Source organism: Vombatus ursinus, unplaced genomic scaffold, assembly GCF_900497805.2.
Source record: "Vombatus ursinus unplaced genomic scaffold, bare-nosed wombat genome assembly UNPS02009205.1, whole genome shotgun sequence".
NCBI lineage: Eukaryota > Metazoa > Chordata > Mammalia > Diprotodontia > Vombatidae > Vombatus > Vombatus ursinus.
Window position 1 is genome coordinate 61,228,652 of NW_020948983.1, and position 22,031 is coordinate 61,250,682.

At 40.5% G+C, this 22,031-nt stretch overlaps 1 long non-coding RNA gene across 1 annotated transcript in view; it reads left to right on the forward strand.

Annotated features, from left to right (window-relative positions):
* The window catches only part of LOC114035710, a 45,777-nt gene extending 24,149 nt beyond the window's left edge, over window positions 1-21,628 (forward strand). Inside the window, exons 2-4 of the long non-coding RNA XR_003568247.1 lie at window positions 11,916-12,029; window positions 12,910-13,002; window positions 21,518-21,628. This is a non-coding gene — a long non-coding RNA (uncharacterized LOC114035710). The remainder of the gene's footprint in view (window positions 1-11,915; window positions 12,030-12,909; window positions 13,003-21,517) is intronic.
* Window positions 21,629-22,031: the final 403 nt, after the last annotated feature.

The following is a 22,031-nucleotide window of genomic DNA, read 5'->3' on the forward strand; positions in this document are numbered from 1 at the left end:
AAACAAAAACCTTCCTGACCATTAGAGTATAAACGGGCTGTCGCAAGAGGTGATGGATTTCCCCCTCAATGGATGTCTTCACACAGAGGCTGAATGACCCCTTGTCAGGTATATTATTGAAGGAATTCTTACAGTAAGAGTTGGACTAGATGGCTGCTGAAGATTTTTCCAGCTCTTAAATTTTATGATTATCCCTAGCAGGGAGAACCAGAAGCAATGGGTATAAGATGCAAAGAATTAAATTTAGGTTACTTGTTAGGAAGAAAAGCTTCTGAACAGTTAGAGCTAACTAAAAATGGAACAGACTGCCTTGAGAAGTCTTCAACTCACAAAAGGCTTGGGTACATCATAGAGGGGATTCTTTTTTCAGATATGTTGGGAATAGTCATTTAAATCCCACCAAACTCTACAATTACATGTTTCTGTGACAATGGTTTAGCAGGAGTTCTCAACCTGGAGTCTGTGAATTTGTTCCCCGCCCCCCAATATCTTGATAACTATATTTCAATATAATTGGTTTTCTTTGCAATCTTATGTATTTCATTTAAGCATTTAAATGAAGGGGTTCTTGGGTTTTATCAGACTATCAAGGGTCCCACGACTCAAAACGGAAATTAAAAACCCCTGATATACAGCTTTGCAGTTAAGAAAGTACTCTCATTCCTTCATTCAATTCATTCATTTATCACTTTGCCCTGCCTCATTCACTGGGTTGATGTGTATGTGGAACAGTCATTCACTTTCCCCACTAAACTTGACCTTTCTCCTGACCTCTAGAATAATACCACTACTAATAATAGCTAGCATTTATATAACACTTCATGGTTTGCAAAGTGTTTCACTCATCTAATCCTCACAATAACCTTGTGAGGTAGATGCCATTATTAACCCTATTTTACAGATGAAGAAACTGAGGCTAAGAGATTTGCCCAGAGTAAGTAGTAAATGTCTGAAGCAAGATTGGAACTCGGGCCTTCTTGACTCTCGAGTCAATAGATGAGACTCTGAGATGTTAAGTGACTTGCCTACAATCACGTGGCTAGTGTGTGGCAAAGATTCCTGATTCCCAATCCAGTGCTTTTCCCAATATGAAATAGCCAGGTTGTAATGTAATGCAATACTTACCGAATATCAATGATAAACGATGCCAATATTAGGAATGGTGGAGCTTTAGTAGAAGGTAGAGAAGTAGTATGGGGGAGTAGCAAGGGCAAAGGTAAAGACGTGGAAATCAACATGGTAGACGAGGAGGAAGTGAGATTAATACGACTTGAGCAAAGAGAATCATGGGAACTTTGAGAGACGAGATTGGGTAGATAAGGTAAGGCCAGATTTTAGAGATCCTGGAATACCGCTAGATGGAGGATTATTATTCCATGTATACTAGAAATAGATTTTATGTGCTTCTAGTCTGTGGGGAACTTGCCAAGCATTCAATCAGACTAATGTATGTAAAGGTTTCAGGGAGGAAGAAGAAATGGAAGATAATATAGAAGAAAAAGAGAAAAGGACTCAAGACAGTGCTTTGAGTAACACTCACAGTTAGTGGATGAGACATGGATGAAGATTGGGAAAGAGTAGTCAAACAAGAGTGAGGAGAATGAATAGAGAGTATGTCACCTAGAGAATAAAAAGTATCCAGATGGACAGAGTGATCAACAGCTTTAAATGATGCAGCAAAGTGAAGAAAGATGAGGATTGAGAAAGGCCATTAGATTTGGCAACTAAGGGATTACAATTTCATTTGAATGATGAGGTTGGAAGCCAGCTTGCAGAAGGTTAAGAAGAGAATGAGAGAAGAGAAAGTGGAGGCACCTAGCCTAATGGCTTTCTCAAGGAGTTATCCAAAGAATGGAGAAGAAATGTAGGATTTTATCTAGCAGGGGTGATCTGATCAAGTGAGGTGGTTTTTTTAAGGATGTGGGAAACACGGGTATTTTTTGGTAGGTAGCAGGGTGGGATCCAATAGCTAGGGAGTGACTGGGGAGAGAGACAGGGAGAAGGAGACAACCAGAGAGACAGAGACAGAGAGAGAGGATGACAGTGGTATGTAATCTGTTAGAGAAGATCAGAGGAGATGAGTGGGATACAGCATCAAGGGTGTGTGAAGATGGGTTTGCCTTGACAAGAAAGGCCATTTCTTCATGTGAGATAGGAATGAAGGAAGAAATAATAAGGGAGTGGGAGGAGAAGTTTGAGTGGTGCGAGAGGGAGAGGAGAACATGAACCTCTTGGTGAATTTATATACATACATACATATATACACAGATGTATGTATATGTATATTGTGTACATGTGTATATATTTATGTATACATAGATATATACATACACACATATACACATATGTAAATGAAGTGTGAAGTGAGATTCTCAGCTAAGTGTAGTGGATAGAGAACCAGTTCTGAAGCCAAGCAAACTTGAAATCCTGTGTCTGAACACATACTGGTTATGTGATCCTGAGTAATTTTCTTCCTCTCAGTACTCTAAGAAACTCTCTAAGATGGTAAGTTGCAGGGAAAGTACCTACCTGTTTTGTTAGAGAATTTCCTTACCTGGGAGTTCCCTATGCAAATTACATTCCAGGTCCAGTCCTTACATACCTAATGTTACTAGCAGATAACGTGAGAGAGACAGCCTGGGACAAGAGGACTTTCATTCAGAAGTGCTCGGTTCAGATCTCAGCCCCAGTAGTTCCTTGTGCTGTGATTTGGGGCAAATGACTTAACTTCCATGAGCCTCAGTTTCCACATATGTTAAGTGGGAATAATAATCCAAGTACTACCAAATTCATGGGATTATTGTGAGAAAAATGCTTTGAAAATTTTAAGGAGCTTTGGAGACCTGGGCTGTTCCTACAAATTTATTGACAGACCTACCTGATTAAGGTGTTAGATCAAAGTATCATAAAGTTAGAGCTGAAAGGGACTCTGGAGGTCATCAAGCCCAACTTTCTCTCAGCCCCATTTTACAGATGAAGAAAACAGATGTCAAGTGCCTTGCCCAAAGTCCTACAGGCAACAAATTGCAGAGCCAGGATCTGGTCTGTGGTCCTGTGACAGCATATCCAGCGATCTTTCCAGAGTACCATGATGGCTTTCCTAACAGCCAAGGTTGGGTGCTTGCTATTAAGAGTTAGCACCTTTGGGGAAATGTTTACACTTCAAGGATCTGTGAGTTCATCAGTGTGGGTATTCCTTTCACTCCTAGGGATCACAGTCCTTCTATGCCATACTACAGGATTTTTGTGAGTTACTCTGCTCCTCCCAAACCACATAAAAACTCCCCTTATTTTTTGTTCCCCACCCCATTCCATTAAAGTCTTATGTCTTCTTCCTTTGAGGGCTAGGTATAGGTTCAGATCAGTCATTTTTCAGTCATGCCCAACTCTTTGAGACTCCATCTAGGGTTTTCTTGGCAAAGATACTTGAGTGGTTTGCCATTTCCTTCTCTAGCTCATTTTACAGATGAAGAAACTGAGGCAAACAGGGTTAAGTGACTTGCCCAGGGTCACACAGCTAGTAAGTGCCTGAGGCCGGATTTGAATTCATGAAGAGGAGTCTTCCTGACTCCAAGCCTGGTGCTCTATCCCCTGTGCCACCTACAAGATCTCTTATGAATAGTTCCAAATGAAAGTCAAGATAATAGCTAACATTTACATAGTACTCTAAGTGGTTCACATACATTATTTCACTTGATCAGCACAAGAGCCCTGCTGGAAAGGACCAGATGCTATTATCCCTCATCATTTTACAAATGAGAAAACTGAGACTCAGAGAGGTCACTCAGATGGTAAGTGTCAGATGCAGGATTCCAGTCAAGTCAACAAGTGATCATTAAGCTCTTTTTATGTATATGTGCCAGGCACTGTGTTAAGCACTAGGGATATAGCCAATGGCAAAAACAGTTCCTGCTTCTCAGGGCACTCAGGGAGACAAGGTACAAACAATTATGTACAAACAAGATATAGATAGGAAAAATAAGAAACAAATGTCAGAGGGAAGGCACTAGTATTAAGGGAGCATGATAAGGTTTCTTTTTTTTTAATAGTATTTTTTTCCAATTACATGTAAAGACAATTTTTAGCATTCATTTTTACAAAATTTTGAGTTCCAGATTTTTCTCCCTCCTTCCCTCCCCTCCCCTCTTCCTAAAACGGGAAGTAATTTGACATAGGTTAAACGTGTGCAATCATGTGAAACATATTTCCATATTAGTCATGGTTGTAAAAGAAGAAATAGACCAAAAAAAAAACCATGAAAAAAATAAAGAAAATGAAAATAGTATGCTTCAGATTCCATCAGTTCTTTCTCCGGACGTGTATAGCATTTTCCATTGTAAGTCCTTTGTAATTGTCTTAGATCATTGTACTGCTGAGAAGAGCTAAGTCATGCATAGTTGATCATCACACAATGTTGCTATTACTGTGTACAATTTTCTCCTGGTTCTGCTCATTTCACTTTTCATCAGTTCATATAATTCAGAAGGATTTCTTACAGATGGTGGGACTTGAAGGAAGCCATGAGAGTGATAAGGAGGCAGAGAATTTTAGGCATGGGGGACAGCCAGTGAAAATATATGGAGTCAGGAGATGGAATGTCTTACGTGAGCAATAGCAAGGCAGCCAATGTCACTGGATCACAGAGTATGTGGAGGGGAGTAAGGTGTAAGAAGGCTAGAAAGGTAGGAAAGAGCCAGGTTGTAAAGGGCTTTGAACACCAAAAAGAGAATTTTATATTTGATCCTAGAAGTGATAGGGAGTTTATTGAATGGGGGTGGGGGTGGGATGGTGGCATGGTCAGACGTGGGCCTTAGGAAGATCATTTTGAAAGGTGAGTGGAGGATGGACTAGAGTGGGGAGAGACTTGAGGCTGGAAAACCAATCAGATCCAAACTCAGTTTCTTCTGACTCAAAATTCAGCACTCTTTATGCTTCTCTGAGATGCCTCAAAGATAGTAAAAGTCTGCCAGGGCTGAGTGAGACTTCTGTAGATTATAGGTTGTATGGCTTAATTGATAGAGCCCCCCCCACCCCCACCACACCCAACCCTGAAGCCAGGAAGATCTGGGTTTGAATCCCACCTCAGACCTTGGGCAAGTTGCTTAATATGTCGAATCCTCAGTTTCCCCATTTGTAAAATGGGGATAATAACCACAGGAGAGTCAAATGAAATAACAAAGGTAAAGCATTTTCCACACATTGAAATCTTTTTTACGTATCTATGGTCACTGAGCCTGAACTCATAAAGTAAAACTCCTCCAGTAGTTCTCAGCCACCTTGCCTGCACACAGCCTGAGCATGGGGCCCCAATTTTTAATAGCAGTGGGTGTGCCATCCTGAACAAAATCTGTGATCAACCGATTGGGCTGGGCACTGCCACCCCTGCTCATCCTGATAGGGTGTAGCCTTCCAGTTCTAATTATAACTGATAAGTGCCAACAGCAGTTAATCACCCCATTCCTAGTATAACACACCTCACAGAGCTGGCATTCCAGAAAGCGTTTCATGAGGACAGCTGGGTTTACCTGGTAAAGCCTGATGCTCTGCTCTTTGAATGGGCTTCAGCCACTACCGCCACCACCAACACCCACCCACTTCACCGTTTCCAAATCACTCTCTGCACTAGTTTGCAGAGCTCTGGATCTTTCCCAACTGGCCAATCACAGCAATGTTTGCTAGTCTGCTTTGCCAAGAACCTTATGCCTAACTGTAGGATTAGCTGAGCCTCCTCTAATGCCACAGGGACCAGAGCTGGATGGCATTGAATACATTTTATTCTTTGATTAAAGCCTGGGGTCTTGAGGCAAACTTATAAATCACTTGGTGTCCTCAAAGAGGGTAATATGGGGACCCCAACCCAGATCCTGGGGAATGAATGTGTTAAGTAGCAAGTTTCACTCTAAAAACAGCTCAGCAAACACTTGGGGTAGTGCAAACATTCCAGCTTGGGCAGGCAAACAAACCTGCTTAATTCCCTCTAAGCTCCCTGAGGGAAGGGACTATGTCTACTGGTCTCCTCCTCCCCCTTCTCCTGGCACAGGTCTGGGTACATAGCAAGTGTTCAGTAAAGACCTGTAGGCTGATGAATTGAATTAGCTGGGTCTGAATCAAAGTTTATTATGACTCCACCTGGGCTGGGCTGAAGTTCACCTTTATCAACTAAGACAGTTTGCTGAGCAAATAAAATGGGTAAACAAGATTGTTGAGACAGTTCTTAAGAGAACAAACTATTTTTAAGGACATTTCTTTACTTCCTTGGGCCTTGGTTTCCTTATCTGAAAAAACTCGAGGGATCTTTCAGGTCCCTTCCAGCTTTATGATTCATTACACATACCATGGAGAGGCTGTAACTGGATCACAGTCACTATTCTAAGGGGCAGAACTAAACAACTAAAGGCTGGGGAGGTGTTGGAGAAGCAAAGATTTCATCATTTTGTCAAAGACCTCCTACCCTGAAGGCAGTATGGCTCCTAGATAGACATATATGTGCCAAGAAAATAGACTGTGGTTCCTCACACCCATCAGATTGGCTAATATGACAAAAAAGAAAAAAAAAGATCAATATTAGACGGGATGTGGGGAAACTGGGACACTAATGCACTGTTGGTGGAGTTCTGAACTGATTCAGCCATTCTGGAGAGCAATTTGGAACTGTGCCCAAAGGATAATCAAACTGTGTATACACTTTGACCCAGCAATACCATCACTGGGTCTGTATCCCAAAGAGATTAAAAAAAAAAAAGGTGTGGGAGGAAGAACCTATTTGTACAAAAATATTTCTAGTAGCTCTTTTTGTGGTGGCTGAGAATTGGAAATTGAGGGGTGTCCATCAATTGGAGAATGGCTGAGCAAGTTGTGGTATATGATTGTGGTATAAGATATGATGGAATACTATTGTGCTGTAAGAAATGACAAGCAGAATGATTTCAGGGACAAAAAAAAGTGGAAAGACTGACATGAACTGATACAAAGTGAAATAAGCAGAACCAGGAGAACATTGTACACAGTAACAGCAATATCGTATGATGAAGAATTGTGAATGACTTAGCTATTCTCAGCAATACAATGATCCAAGACAAAAGTCATGATGAAAAATGCTGTCCTCTTCTAGAGAAAGAATTGATGTCCTCTGAATACAGACAGAAGCACACTATTTCTCTTTTTCTTTCTTGCCTTCAGTACTAGAGGATTAATTGCACTTCCCACCTAGTTAGCAACAGTAATTAGTAAAAATTGGGATCTCACAGTTGGCAGTTTCTTCCTGTTGACTGTATCTCAAGTTAGCTAGTCCCTGGCTTGGCCTGCCTTGCTCCCCCACACTTCTGCTGCCTTCTTAGCAGCAGCCTCTCCACCACTCTTCCCACACCTCCTTTTGAAAGTGCTTTTTTCATCTCTTGTTCCAGGTTCAAAAATTGTTCATTATAGTGGTCAGGGAAAGAGATAACTAGATACAATATTTGGATTGACCTTGAACAAACTATAGTTTGGGCCTAAGTGCACATCCCCTACTATAAGGAGAGGAGGGCAGGACCAGTTTGGGGTTCAATGTTCTCTGAAAAGCAGTATGACATAGTGGGTAGCAGCAGCTAGGTGGCACAGTAGATAGAGTGTCGGGAGTCGGGAAGGCTCATCTTCCTGAATTCAAATCTAGCCTCAGATACTGACTGGCTGTGTGACCCTGAGCAAGTCATTTAACTCTGTTTGCCTCAGTTTTCTTATCTGTAAAATGAGCTGAAGAAGGAAATGGCAAACCAGTCCAGAATCTTTGCCAAGAAAACTCCAAATGGGGTCACAGTGAGTAGGACATGATTGAAAACAACTGAACAACAACAACAACAAATAGTGGGTAGAGGAAGTGGACTTGAAGTCAGAGGCGTAGGTCTAAATCTCAACACTGGTATTTATTGAGTGATGTTAGACCAGCAGCTTCAAATCTCTGGGCCTTGGGTCCCTTCCCTATAGATTGAGAGATTGAATTACATATGTAAAGTCCATTCCAAATCTGGATTATGAAGAAGATAACCTCTGGAAGGGTTAATTAAGGAGTAGTTCTCTCCTAGTTTTCATCTACATAGCAAAGAGCAGGCAATCACATTCTTTTGTTGTGGAGCATGATTGACAGGAAAGCACTAGTATAGGATTGCCTCCCGGGTTGAATTTGTTGTAAACAAAACTGTTTAAATTCAAATGAATGCAAGTCAAAGAATATATTGAATGTTTAGTACTATTTCTTAGTGTCCAGACCCATGGGTAGGCACTGTTGGGGGGGGGGTGAATGAACAAATGAGAAAATAATTAAATAACAACTGTCAGGAGAAAGAAGCTCTGCCCTCAAGGAGCTTTCCCCACTATATAGTTTGGCCTTTCCTTCTCCAGCTCATTTACAGATGAGAAAAGCAGGGTTAAGTGACTAGCCCAAGGTCACACAGCTAGTAAGTGTCTGAAGCCAGATCTGAACTCAGGAAGATGAGTCTTCCTGATTCCAGGTCCAGCACTCTACCCACTATGGCACCACCCAACTGTTCACTACAGGATAGATAAGACCTATCTGCAGAGAACTATGTTACTAAGCCTTATGTGAATGGAGTGGTGGACCTGAGACCCAAACAGAAAAGTTGTTCCTTTCCTAGGCCAGGCCAGGGAGAGAAGATGCAATGTGAGATATTTTTAAATATCACATTTAATAATTGCATGTTTTTTGGTTTTTGGTTTTTGGGTTTTTTTGGTGAGGCAATTGGGGTTAAGTGACTTGCCTAGGGTCACACAGCTAGGGTCAAGTGTCTGAGGCCAGATTTGAACTCCTGACTCCAAAGCTGGTGCTCTATCCGGCCCCATCTGCATGCATTTTTAATGTCAGAACTTTCTATTATCCATGGTGTGTAAGTATTGTGTGGTATCAATTCACATGGATTATAGTAAAGGCCAAAGGTTTCTCAAGATTGTTAACATCTAGAGGACACAATTTTCAAACTTTAACTAGGGCACAAGAATGCTTTTTCCAAGCATTAAAGAGAATTGCAGGATGCTGAGTTCATTCAGAACAGGGAAATGACAGATTAATTTACAGATTTATTGTTATACCTATCAAATTACCAAGGCAATACTTTCATCGAATTAAATACCATATTAGCAAGATTCATTTGGAGGAACAAAAAATCTAGAGGAATAATTTTTTTAAAGTAGGAAGGAATAAAGGGGCATAGGCCTCAGATTCTATCATAAAGCAATAACCACTTTTGTTATGGGTTAATAAAGAGAGAAGCAGGGGCAGCTAGGTGGTGCAGCGGATAGAGCTCTGGCCTTGGAGTCAGGAGGTCCTAAGTTCAAATGTGACCTCAGACACTTCACACTTACTAGCTGTGTGACCCTAGCTAAGTCACTTAACCCTGATTGCCTCAGCAAAAAAAAAAAAGAGAGAGAGAAAGAGAAGCATATTTATGAAAGAGAAAAGATAAGCAAGAACCCAAAACAATAATAAAAAAACCAGTAGCCTATTTGTTTGTTTTTTTTAAATGAACCCAAGAATACAGATTACCATAGAAAAGACTCCCAAACTGCCAAGCACTGCTGAGAGAACTGCAAAGGAGTTTTACAGAAATTAGGTTTATACTAGCATCTTACACTATATACAACAATGGCTATGTGACTTAAATACTGAATATCAAATTACTTTTTAAAAACAGATAAAAAACAAAGGGGGGCTATTCACACCTATGGCAATGGAGAGGACTTCTTACCAAGTAAAGGAGAGAGGTGGTCACAAAAGGAGAAATAGATGATTTCAATTACATAACATTCTAAAAACTTTTGAATGAGAGTGAAATAGAATTAGAAGAGAAATAATCAAGTGGGGAAAAAAAAAAGTCTGTATATCAAATATCTCCAACAGAAGTCTGATAGCTAAGATGTATTGGAAATTAACACAAATATGTTAAGATCAAGAGCCATTTCTCAATTGGTAAATGGTCTAAAATAGGAATAAACAAGTTTGCAAAAGAATTGAAAACTATTAATGACTATAATTAAATTAAAACAATTCTGAGATTTCTTGCCAACTGGCGAGATGACAAAAAATGGTAATAGTCAATGCTGGAGGAGATGTGGGAAAACAAATACACAAATATATTGCTAGGGAAGCTGTGAATTAATCCAGTCATTCTGTAAAGCAATCTGGAATTATGCTAAAATAGTAACAGTGGTTAGGTCCCTTCTTTTGCCTCACTCCTATTATTATTAGTAGTAGTAGTAATAGCTAGCATTTATATAGTACTTTGGGTTTACTAGGTATTTTACATATGCTTTCTCACTGGATCCTTAGATCAACCCTGGGAGATAAGTGCTATCATTATCCCCATTATGTAGGTGAAACAATTGGGGCAGAGAAGTTTAGTGACTTGCCTAAGTTCACATAACTAATAAGGGTCTGAGACAAGAATCAAATTCAGGTCTTCCTGACTCCAAGTCCTATTGGTTTTGCCATTTAGCTGTCCCTGACCCATTCTTTCTCCTTACCCTTACCCCTAGTAAGAGTAAACCATCTGCCTCTGCTCACCCAACCCATCATTCACACTCTGGCCTCACTTTCCTGCCTTAGTATTCTTAACCTTATTGTTAACCAGTCCTCAACCCTTGAATCCCTTGTCCCTTATCCAGTGACCACTCATGCCTTGCCAAACCATGACCCTGGGCTGCCACATATTTTCTCCACTCCTGCTTCAATGTTGTTGGAGGAAGTCACAGCTCTACATAAATTTATATTTTCTAAATCTCAACTGAACCTTTCCTTCTGCACAGCAAATCTCTTATTCTTCTGTGATGGATATCAGATTCCCCATAGTAGCTATTCCAAACCTTCTCTCCCTCTCCTCAAGCCTTCTATTCTATCCCTTTCCCTCTCCCTCTCTTTCAAAAGAAGAATCCAACTCCTACTTTGCTTATAGTCTATCTGTTATGAGCGCTTTCTTCTCTCTTAATCTACATCTCAAAATTCTTCTAACTTCTTCCTAATTCGCTCCTTTCCTCCAGTCTCTGATTAAGATGTAGGTCATTTCCTTGCCAAGGCCAACCCTTCCAGTTGTATCTTTGATGCCATAGCCTTCTGTCTCTTCTAGGAATTTAGGCCCTTAATCCTTTGTCCTCTTCTCCTCTTTCTCCTCTTCCTCCTCTTCCCCCCACCCCAGCACTGCTCCAGAATGTAAGCTCCCTGAAGTCAGGGACTGTTTTTACTTTTTTCTTGGCACGGTACCTTGTATATAGTAGGCACTTAGTAAATGCTAGTTGAATTAAAGTTGCTTGGAGGCATATTTCTCATGAATGTATGAAAAAACTTTCTATTAGAGTGACCAAAAGTAAACCAGGCTACTTCAGGAGGTAGTAGGTTTCCCATTACTGGAGGACTTTTAAGTAGAAGCTAGATGACCACTTGTTAGGAATAGCAATTAGGTGGCTCAGTGGATACAAAATCAAGAAGTCCTGAGTTCAAATCTTGCCTTCATATTTACTAGCTGTGTGTCATTGAGTTACTTAAGCTCCATTTAACTCAATTTCCTCAGCTATACAATGGGGCTAATAATAGTACCTACATCCCAGAGTTGTTGTGAGGATCAAATGAAGTAACATTTGTAAAGTACTGGCACATAATAGGTGCTATATCAATGCTATATCATTATTTATTATATTATATTGTTATATTACATTATTATATCATCATCAAGCTATTATCATTATTAGAAGCAATTCATATCCATGTACAGGTTGGATCAAAAAGATGATCCAAGTTCTTTTTCAACTTAAAGATTATATGATTCTGTGACTTCAATGCCAATGTTTTTTTACACTAAACTATAACTCTGTCCCTTTTATGGAGAAGCCAATCAAGGTCCAAAAGAGATTAATACTAAGCTTGTCTATAATAGAGTTCCTCCTGAAGGACCTGAAGAGCTGAAGAACTTTGAAGAAGAACTTTTTCTGAAAAACTTTGAAATCAATTGCATGTCATGGGAGACACTGGCAAAGGACCACCCAGAATGGTATGCTTACGTCAAAGAAGGAATTATCTCTTTAAGTGAAGCAGAATCACAGTAGCTTAAAAGAACCATGAGATGCACAAATTTGGTGACATCTCCACTCCAAATGTTCATGTGGACTATTTGTGCCTGACCTATGGTAGAACCTTCCAAACTCCTATTGGTTTGATCAGCCACAGTTGGACCCACTGTACCTTAACCCCAACATAGTGATGTTATTTTGGTCCTCTTTGAAAACAAAGGACAAGAACCATACCAGATAGAAAACCTGGAAAGTGAAGCTCTATATTCATGTAGGACACAAGGAAAAAAAAATTATCTGTTGGGGTCCCAAGAGACAGACAGTGGGTCTTGAATGATGGGTAAGGATTTAGCTGGTTCTCTACTTTCCTCTCCTGTGATTTGCAACAGACAGAGGTCACAAACTCAACTGGCTCAATCAAATATGATGTGGTTGAACATACAAGTTCATCTAAAATGTTCGACCCCAGTTAGTTACACAGTTCCTGGAGTGCAAGGTCCTATTTCTGACAAGGACAGTAAGGATGGTTTTACAGAGGTCATGGCCACACTTCCTGATGTGGGTCTCTGAGGTCTGGGATGTGCTTAGCCTTACTTTTTGTGTTTTTTTTTTAACCAAACTACCTTTTCCACTTTTTTTTCTTCTGGTAGTTTAGGTTTGACATTGGAATGAAACAAAATGCTTATAGGTCACTCAACAGTTAACATGAGCAGATTTATTTAGCCATAGCAGAAGGATATTCAACAAGGACAGTCACTGAGGACACCTTGAGTTTATTCAGTTGTTCAAACCTCCCATCATGGTTCACCTATCTAAGCACTGAGAGCCTCTCCAGCTTCTCATTGACTACTTTGTACTTAGGTGATGAGGAAGTGATATCAACCGCTGGTTTCCTGAGCAGCCCAAATGTGAATGTCTCAATACCTTTTGGGAAAAACCACCCTAACTTGCATGGTAAGAGGGTTTAAGATATTGTTTCTACTGCATACGTGTTATTTCCTGAGTCCTTTCTCCCAAGCCTACCTTATTCCCTGAGCAATAAGTAAATTCTCATTCTCTCCATCCCTCCCTTTTCTCCTTCTTTCCCCCTCTCCCTTCCCCTCTTATTCTCTCCTGTTTCCCTAATGCTCTCCTCCTCTCCCCCTTTCCCCTGCCTTCGGTCCAATGGGGCTCTATCTTCTACTGAACTAAATGATGGCAACATCTAGTCCAGAACTTACCAACTTTTTCTCCTTCTAGGGGAGCTTTTATAGTCAACTAAACTTTGGACCTCTCATATCCTCCCTTGCACATTAGATTGTGAGCTCCTTGAGGCCAGGTACTCTCTTTGCCTTTGTATTCCTAGCACTTAACATAGTGCCTGGGTATATGATAGGCACTTAATAAATGTTTATTGACTGACTGCACAGTTCATGATAATTTCTACCTTTTTGACCTTATCCACAATAACTTCCTTACCTGGAATGCTCTTTAGTGTAGGGATATCATTCTATGATTCTTTGGGTTTACCCCATAGTAACTGGACTGGTTCTGGGCACAAAGTAGGTACATCATGGAGTAGTAGATAGGTTATTGACGCCTTATTAGCTGCATGAACATAGACAAGTAATTTAACATCTCTGAGCCTCGGTTCTCTCACTTATAAAATGTCAATGATAATATCTTTAATACTTAACTCACAGGGTTTTCGTGAAGCTCAGTGGATGAAAAAAATTACACTTATTAAGCACTTACTATATGCTAAGTGCTTTGTTAATAGTAAAACAATTCCAGTCCTTAAGAAACTTAAAATCTAATAGGGCTAAAGATCATAGGTATAGAGCTAGAAGATGCCTTAGAGATCATCTAGTCCAATCCTTTCACTTTGAATATGAGGAAATTGAAGCCTAGAGAGGTTAAGTGATTCAGCCAAGATCACACAGGTAATAAATGTAAGCAAACTAGCCAATAAGGTCTGAGACCTGGGAATATGGATCCCTGTGGGTGATTAATAAACCTGCTTCTGGTAGTATAAGATGATGTAGAGTGGAGGAGCCTGGCTTTCCGAGCATGTGTAGGGATTCTATGACTGTTTCCTATTTAATTATTTCACAGTGAAGAAAAGTTGCTGAACCTGAACTGAGTGTGCATACAAAAGGTATTAACTAGACAAATCATCTCTTTCACCCAGGCAATTTGAGGGAGGATGAAAAAATGTTGGCAATTTCTGAATGGGGTATCTCCTCCTTGATCTGTTCACCACCTGGCCATATAGTACCTAGGTCCCTCTCCTCTCGTTGTGTGCATTCTTTCTTTTTCTTAGGTGAAAGAATATTGGAAATAGAATGACTTTATGAGATCTGAAAGATTGGAGGAGCCCATGGTTGAGACTGCTGTAGCCACTATGTATGCAGCATAGTGCCTGGCACATAGTAGGTGCTTAAAAAATGTTTATTGACTGACTCATTATTGTTTGTCTGCTGAGCCAGGTAAAACACCAGTGCAGCCCTGAGGAACAACCCGTGGGAGTCATTCCAACAATAAATCGACCCTAGAGCTGAGATATTATGTTGTCCTGCAAACAAGGGAGCCATTCCAACAGCTATTTCTCATTCAGAACATTGGTGGGGCAAATGTTTTGCAGTTACTGTTTTGAGCTTGAGCCTTCTGTACCCAGGAACTGAAGCAGTAGAGAGAACAGTGTGCCCCCAGTTCAGGGGGATGTTTGTACTTCTATGCTTGTACTATTTTCTCAGTGAATATTCCCTTGTAAAAGCTAATTGGTGCTACTTGCTTATTCATGGTATCAAAGAGATATCAACTGGCTAAATTGAAAGTGGGTTACTAATCAGTGGTATTAGTTATATCAAAAAGATATTAACTAGCCCTGGAGATTGACATTGGAGGGAAATACCAGAATGGGGGATTGAACCAATATCATTAGATATCCTTAACTCTGCAAAATTATCCCTAGGACCTTAAAAGGGACATGTAGCTGCCCTCTAAGGACCTGCCTTGGCAATGTCACTGTAAGTTGGAATAAGGACCTCCAAAATCTATATGCACTACAAAGTAATAGAAATGAGAGACAATATATATAGAGAAGTGGTGACTGGGGAGGCATGTTTTATTTTAAGTGGACAAAAAGTAAGCTAAGCTGCCCTCCCTCTGAGAGTAATCATGAAGAAATAGCTTTTATTTTAAACTCCTTCTACTTCAAGACCACCAATATTTAATATATGGTAGATAGATTTCATCAGGGGTGTGTTGATAAATGTTTAACAACCAGATCACTTGGGGGAGGGAGAAGAGAAAATGTATGCAGGACATACTTCTAAATTTAATCTGCAATATGAATATTTTCTCCATCATTTTCTTAAATCTAGACAATCAACAAAACAAATCAAGCCTTGATCTATAGTTTGTCAATTTCTGAGGTATAAATGCTCACACTGAAAATTTAACGATTTGATGTCTTGAGCTTGTATAAGCAGGCTCCAGCTTTGATATTATATCACTTTATATAATTTGATCCCAATACCCTACTTAAACATAAGAGATTGAAGGAGAGGGCACCAAGCCCCAGTGAGTCAATGTTTCTAAATCCTAATTTTCTCTCCCCTTGCTAGGCATGTGCAGTGCAGGCATGGTTCTCCTATACTCCATAAAGATAGAAATTGCTGTGTCCTTTGGGGACAGATCCCTGAATCAGATATCTATCCATGTCACACTGAGCCAGTCATTTTTTTTTAAGACCGCTATTGACCAAATGCATCCACATTCAATAAATACTTAAGGAATTGGGCTGAGTGTAAAGGCAGGTGCCATTAGAAAGGAGAGTCTCTGAAAAGAATGTGGTGCCCTGTTGTCAGAAATTACCTCTTATAGAAACCACAGCTGCTCTCCATTTCTACAATCTTCATGCCAGTCAGTTATTTCCAACTGTCTTCCCTGAAGGAGCCCAGGTTCTCACACAGTGATAGATTCTAGTCAGAACTAGAGAGGAGATGGAATCGTTTATTTTTTTCTCCCACTCAGTAGTATTTTAATTTTTTCCAATCACATGTAAAGATAGTTTTCAACAATCACTTTTATAAGATTTTGAGTTCCAAATTTTTTTCTCTCCCTCCATCCCTTCCCTCCCCCTCCCCAAGGGGGTAAGCAATCTGATAAAAACTATACATGTAAATCATATTAAATATATTTCCACATTAGTCATGTTGTAAAAGAAGAATCAGAGCCAAAGGGAAAAACCACAAAAAAAGAAAGAAAAAAGAAAAAATAGTATGCTTCGATCTGCATTCGGACTCCATAGTTCTTTCTCTGGATATGGATAGCATTTTCCATCATGAGACTTCTGGAATTGATCATTGCATTGCTGAGAAGAGCTAAGTCTATCAAAGTTGGTCATTGCACAACATGGCTGTTGTATACAATGTTCTCCTGGGAGGAATCATTTAGAGTCAGGGTCACAATCTATCTGCTTAAGCTATCAAGCTATATGTGGCCATCCCTGATTCTCTAGTTATTTTATTCTTACCCTTACCTACATTTGTTGATAGAATGGTATAGTGGAAAGAACACTGGACTGTCAGATGACTTGGGTTTGAATGTCAATTCTGTTACTTTAAAAAAAATTTTTTTTAAGCAATTGGGGTTAAGTGACTTGCCCAGGGTCACACAGCTAGTAAGTGTCAAGTGGTTGGTCTGAGGTCGGATTTGAACTCAGGTCCTCCCGACTTCAGGGCTAGTGCTCTACCCACTGCGCCACCTAGCTGCCCCCAATTCTGTTACTTTTTACCTGTGTACTTCTAGGTCTCTCTGGACCTCAGTTTACTTATCAATAAAGAAGAATTTCATTACATACTCTCTAAAGTCTCTTCCAGCTCTAAATTCTATGATCCTAGGAACTTCCCACTTCCTGATAATCTGCCTGACTTCTACATTTTCTCACTGCCCAAGTGTTGACATTGAACTCATCTACCTCTAGTCTGTGCACTGGTTCTGACTTCCAATGTGTCCTGACCTTGGTGCTTGTTTATCCTTACTTGGTGCCAACTCCTGACCTGACTCTGACCCTTAGTACCTGCCTGCTTCCCTTGTCTCAGGAGGTAGCCAGGCACTTACAGATGCTACCACCCACTGAGACTGTCATGATGGCAAAAAAGAGAAGAAGAAGAGCTCCTGCCCACACAATGTGGGTTTGGTGGCCAGGGGCTGGTAGGCTTAGTTGGTCCATCCTTAAGGTATTTAGGGAGTAATAGGGCTCCAGGGAGATGGAAAGGAAGCAGAACATGTGGGCAGCAGTGCTTAGGGGGACGGTATAGGAGTCACCACTGTGGACAATGCTATGCTTTCCTCAACATCCCAGGGATGTCTTGGCAGAGCATTATGTCCCAGTGCCTGATTGGGAAACACTGCTGTAATGTGGTGGTGGAAAGAGCATTGATCTTAGAGTCAGAAGACCTGGGTTCAATCCTGTGATCTGATTGTCCTAAGCCACTCAGTGGCTCTGACATTGATACTGAGAAACCTTGGGTAAACCCCTTCATTTCTCTGGGGAAGGGGGAAAATTCATTCAAAAAAATGTGTTCTTCAGTTTTCTTTCAGTCTTTAGGATCATCAGATTTTGATCTGGAATTGACCATAGGGATCTTCTAGCTCTACTCCTTCCATTTTATAGATGAGAAAACTGAGACTCAGAGAGATTAAGTGATTTGTTTGCTCAAACAGGCAGAACCATGGCTCAAACCCAGGCTCTCTGACTCCAAGTCTTCACTTTGCCATGGTTGCCTCTTACTATGTTTTCTTTCAGATGCAGCATGCTATATTAGGAAAATCGGAGCATTTCTGAGAATGATGGGACAAAGAGCAGATCATTATAGAGGAATATTATAAAGGAATCCATATGACTTCTATATTAGATGACTCAACATTCATCCTCCACTTCAGTCAGACCAGTCTCTTCACTGTTTTTGGAGTACACCATGCTTTTTATCTCCCTGTATTGCCTCTCCCTTACCTGGAATGACTTCTTTCCTCTCCCCTCATCTAAATACTGCCTACCATTTGAAGTCCAGCTTAAATCTCACCTTGCCGGAAGCCTGCAGGTGCTCTAGCTTACTGATGATCTCTTCCTTTCCTGGAAGCACCTTAAAGCCCTTAATGGCCTCATCACTCCCACTGGCACTAAATCACAGTTGTTTACTAATTCACTACTCCAGCATGAATCTTAACTTCTTACAAAATTGTAAACTCACAGTGTTTGGATCAAATTAAATTGAATTGGTCACATAATGAAAAGAGCACTGGTGTGAAAGTCAAGAGACCTGGCCCTGAGTCTGCTGCTTACTAGCTTTAAGACCTTGGGCTTGGTCTCATTTTCCTTGTTGGTCAAATTAGGGTGTTGGACTAGGTTTAGAAAATTAAATTAGACAAATTTACATACATATGCATACATATGTATATACATATATTCTTTTTTTTAAAATTTCATGGTTGCATTTTGTTTCTATGCCAAGTAATCAAAGACACCTCCCACCACACCCTCCACCATTGAACAGTACCTTATTGGAAAAATCAATCCCCAACCCCCCCCAAATGACTGTATCTGATAGGACATACATGTTGCATCTATAGTACTCTACCCTTTACCAAGAGTAAAGAAGCATGTTTCACTATCTCTTCTCCAGGGCAACGAGTCAACAAATATATATTAAGTGCTTGCTATTTGCTAGGCGCTATGGGAGACATGTAGGTAAAAAAATGAATCCACACAGTTGCTACCCTTAAGGACCTTATAATTAAATGGAAGAGATAAGACACGTACACAAGTAACTGTAATACACAGCAGGGTGTGATAAGTGCAGAAGAGAGATAGAAATTATAGGGGGTTCAGGGACTGAAAGATCACATCTATTTGATGAACTCTAAGATCACGCCAAACTTGAAAATTCTGAGTCTGTAAGTCAATGAATTGAATGGGCACTCATCACTCCAGTCTGAACCAATCCTTTTCCAATTTGATGGAGTACTTAGTATTCTGCTTGCTCCACTAGATACGGCTTTGAGTTAAACTTTTTTTTTTTTAAGTTTTGAGTTAAACTTCTCAATCCTGAAGTTGGTGACAAGTATAGAGAACACACAACTTTTCAGGCTCAGAAGGAACATCTGGAAGATTTCCCCAATTTAAAAAGAAATCCAGATGGACCCTAGTAGCTGCAAGTTCCAAATCTGTTTCCAAAGCATCTTGGGCAGGGCTCAGCTGGAAAGAGGCTCAGAGACAAAGAACATGTTGATGGATTTAAGTAGTCATTCTTTGTCCAATAACAAGAATAACTCATATTTGTATATTACTTTGATGCTAACATTGTACTTTCTTCACAACCATTCTGTGATGTAGTAAGTTTTATTACCCCCATCTTACACATGAGGAACCTCTCCTTTTCCTTCTATTCCCTTCCCTTTATCCCTTCTGGCCACTTAATAACTGTATGACCTTGGGCAAGTCACTTAATCATTCTCAGCCTCAGTTTCCTCATGTGTAAAGTGGAAATAATAATAGCACCTGTCAGTGAGCTGAGAAAAAAAAATTCTGTCTTGCACTAGTTACAGCTTTATTTACATATGTTTTTCTTTCCAACCAGACTCTAAAATTCTTTGATTATAGAGAACACATCTCTTGTATCCTTGACACTGGGGCATTATTGTGGACATTCCGTGCTTCATGCCTCAAATCTCAAATATTGTCCCTCTTCACCTTTTCCTCTTGGAACCCCTTGTTTTCTTTCCTTCAAAACTCAGCTCAAATATAACTTTGTCCATGGATGCCCCACCACCAAGATGTTAGCAATTACTTTCTACTTAATTATCCGAGTATGTGTCATCTGTCTTAGGCAAGGACAGTTTTATTTTTTGTCTTTTTATAACCAGCATCCAACACAGAGCCTTGCAGTAATGGGTACTTAATAATTACTTGTTGAATTGAATTGAGTTGAATTGAATTGGGGTGGGGTGGGAGAAGAGATAAAAGGTGCATAGCTTTGAATGTGACTGTTGCCTGAATCTGCTGATACAGCAGCTCATAACAAAATCCCAGTGGAAGGTAAGAGCAGTTCTCTTTGTAACTGCCTGTCTCCAGCTGAACTCGAATCTCTCTTAATGGGCTGAGTACCCAGCTGACAACAAAGATGTTAGGCTAACCTAACAAGAGAGTGAAACAGAAACAGCACAGAGAGAGTAATTAGAATCTAATTAATTCTCATTTCACGACAGAGTCAGGGATGTCACACATTCATAGATTCAACCCAGCAAAGATTAAAGCCCTCACAGGGAAGGGAAAGCAGGGGACAAGAAGAGCAGATGAATCTGGGCGCCTGAAAAAATTAGAGAACAGCCTGGGATAAATAGAATTTAAAAGGAAAGCAGGGGTGAAAATGACTAGTCTGGGAGTGTCCCAGAACAAAACTATCTCTGGGTCAGCAAAAGAGGATTGAAAATATTCATCAGCAACCTCTTGAGTTTAGAAGTGCCCCGAAGTCTATACTTCTTCCACTGGGATTTGTTCCACAGCTGGAGAAGAATGGGAGGAAGGGACAGCAAAGCACAGTGCAGTGGCAGGTGTCTGCATTTAGAGGGAGAGGACCTAGGTTCAAACTCTGGTATTGCCACTTTGTGTGATATTAGACAATTAATTCACTTACCGCCTCAATTGTCTCATTATTTTGCTCTTTGCATCGGTTAAATAAAGCATTTGCCCCCAGTGACCTGTAAGGCCTCTTTATGCTCTAAAGTTATGATCTTATAAAGAAAGGAGTTAGGGAGGAAGAGAAAAGGGTTAGGGTAGAAGAAGAATGCAGGAAGGGAAGGGGGAAAGAGTAAAGGAGAAAGGATATAAAGGGAGGGAAGGAGACAGGGGAAGGGCAGTGTACTTTGTATGAGTTTCTCTTGGAAGAGAGGACCAGTTTTGGTTTTTGTATTTCCCAAATACTTAGCATGTAGTGGGCACTTTAAATGCTTATTGACTGACTGATTGATTAATTTGAAGGGTAGGTGATTAACATTACCATTCCCTAAGGAAATTTTCAGTGTGGCTTCTCCTTCAATGCTTAAGCTGTGGTCATCTTTCTGTTCAGCATTCAGCCTCAGAAGTGGGGTGGAGTAGAGATTGATTAGGGGACAAGTTGTCCAGATGCCTGGAGCATAGATGAAAGATTGATGACTTCTTTGCTGGGAACAACCAGCAACAAAGATACTAGTTAGTGTGCTCCAGGCTAAGATGAAATCCTGACTATGTATTGATAGTTGTCAGGCATGCCTGAGATCCCTAACTAACCTGCCCCTGCAAGACTCCTTTAGGAGTCAGCTGAGGGCAGAAGGGAAAGACAAAATCTCCATGGAAAACAAGGATGGGCTTCCCCAACTTGGGCACAGATGATAATCCCTCTTGCTCACTTGCTGCTAACATCTCATAGCCAAGTTTTCTTTCCAGGCCCCCAACAGAATCTGACAGTGATGAATCATTGCTGGCCCTTGAGGAACAGGCTTCTATGCAGGCCTCCATGCACCCGCCCTAGCTGCCTGCAGCTGCCAAGACTGATGAAGAACCAGTTAGCAAAGGAAAACAGAGTCGCAGTGAAAGAGAAGGCATGAAAGGCTATGTCCAAATTGAGACTTTGATAGGTCATACAGATTACCGGAGTAACTACCAGTCACCATCACGAAATCTAAAAACACAGTCTTTGTTGTCACAAAGCCAGAAGCTCAGTTTAGGATACCTACTTGTCTTTAGGGAAGCCAAGATTGAGGTTCTCTCAGTAGGCACAGCTAGCTAATACTGAGAAATTCAAATCCAATGGGAAGCAATTTCAAACGTCCAGGAAAACATATGAATTTGAACTGCACAAGAGAAGAGTGAACAAATGAATTAATAAATGAAAACACATCTGTTAAGTGCTTTACTATGTGCCAGACACAGCAAGTACAAGCAAGCAAGATAGCCCTTA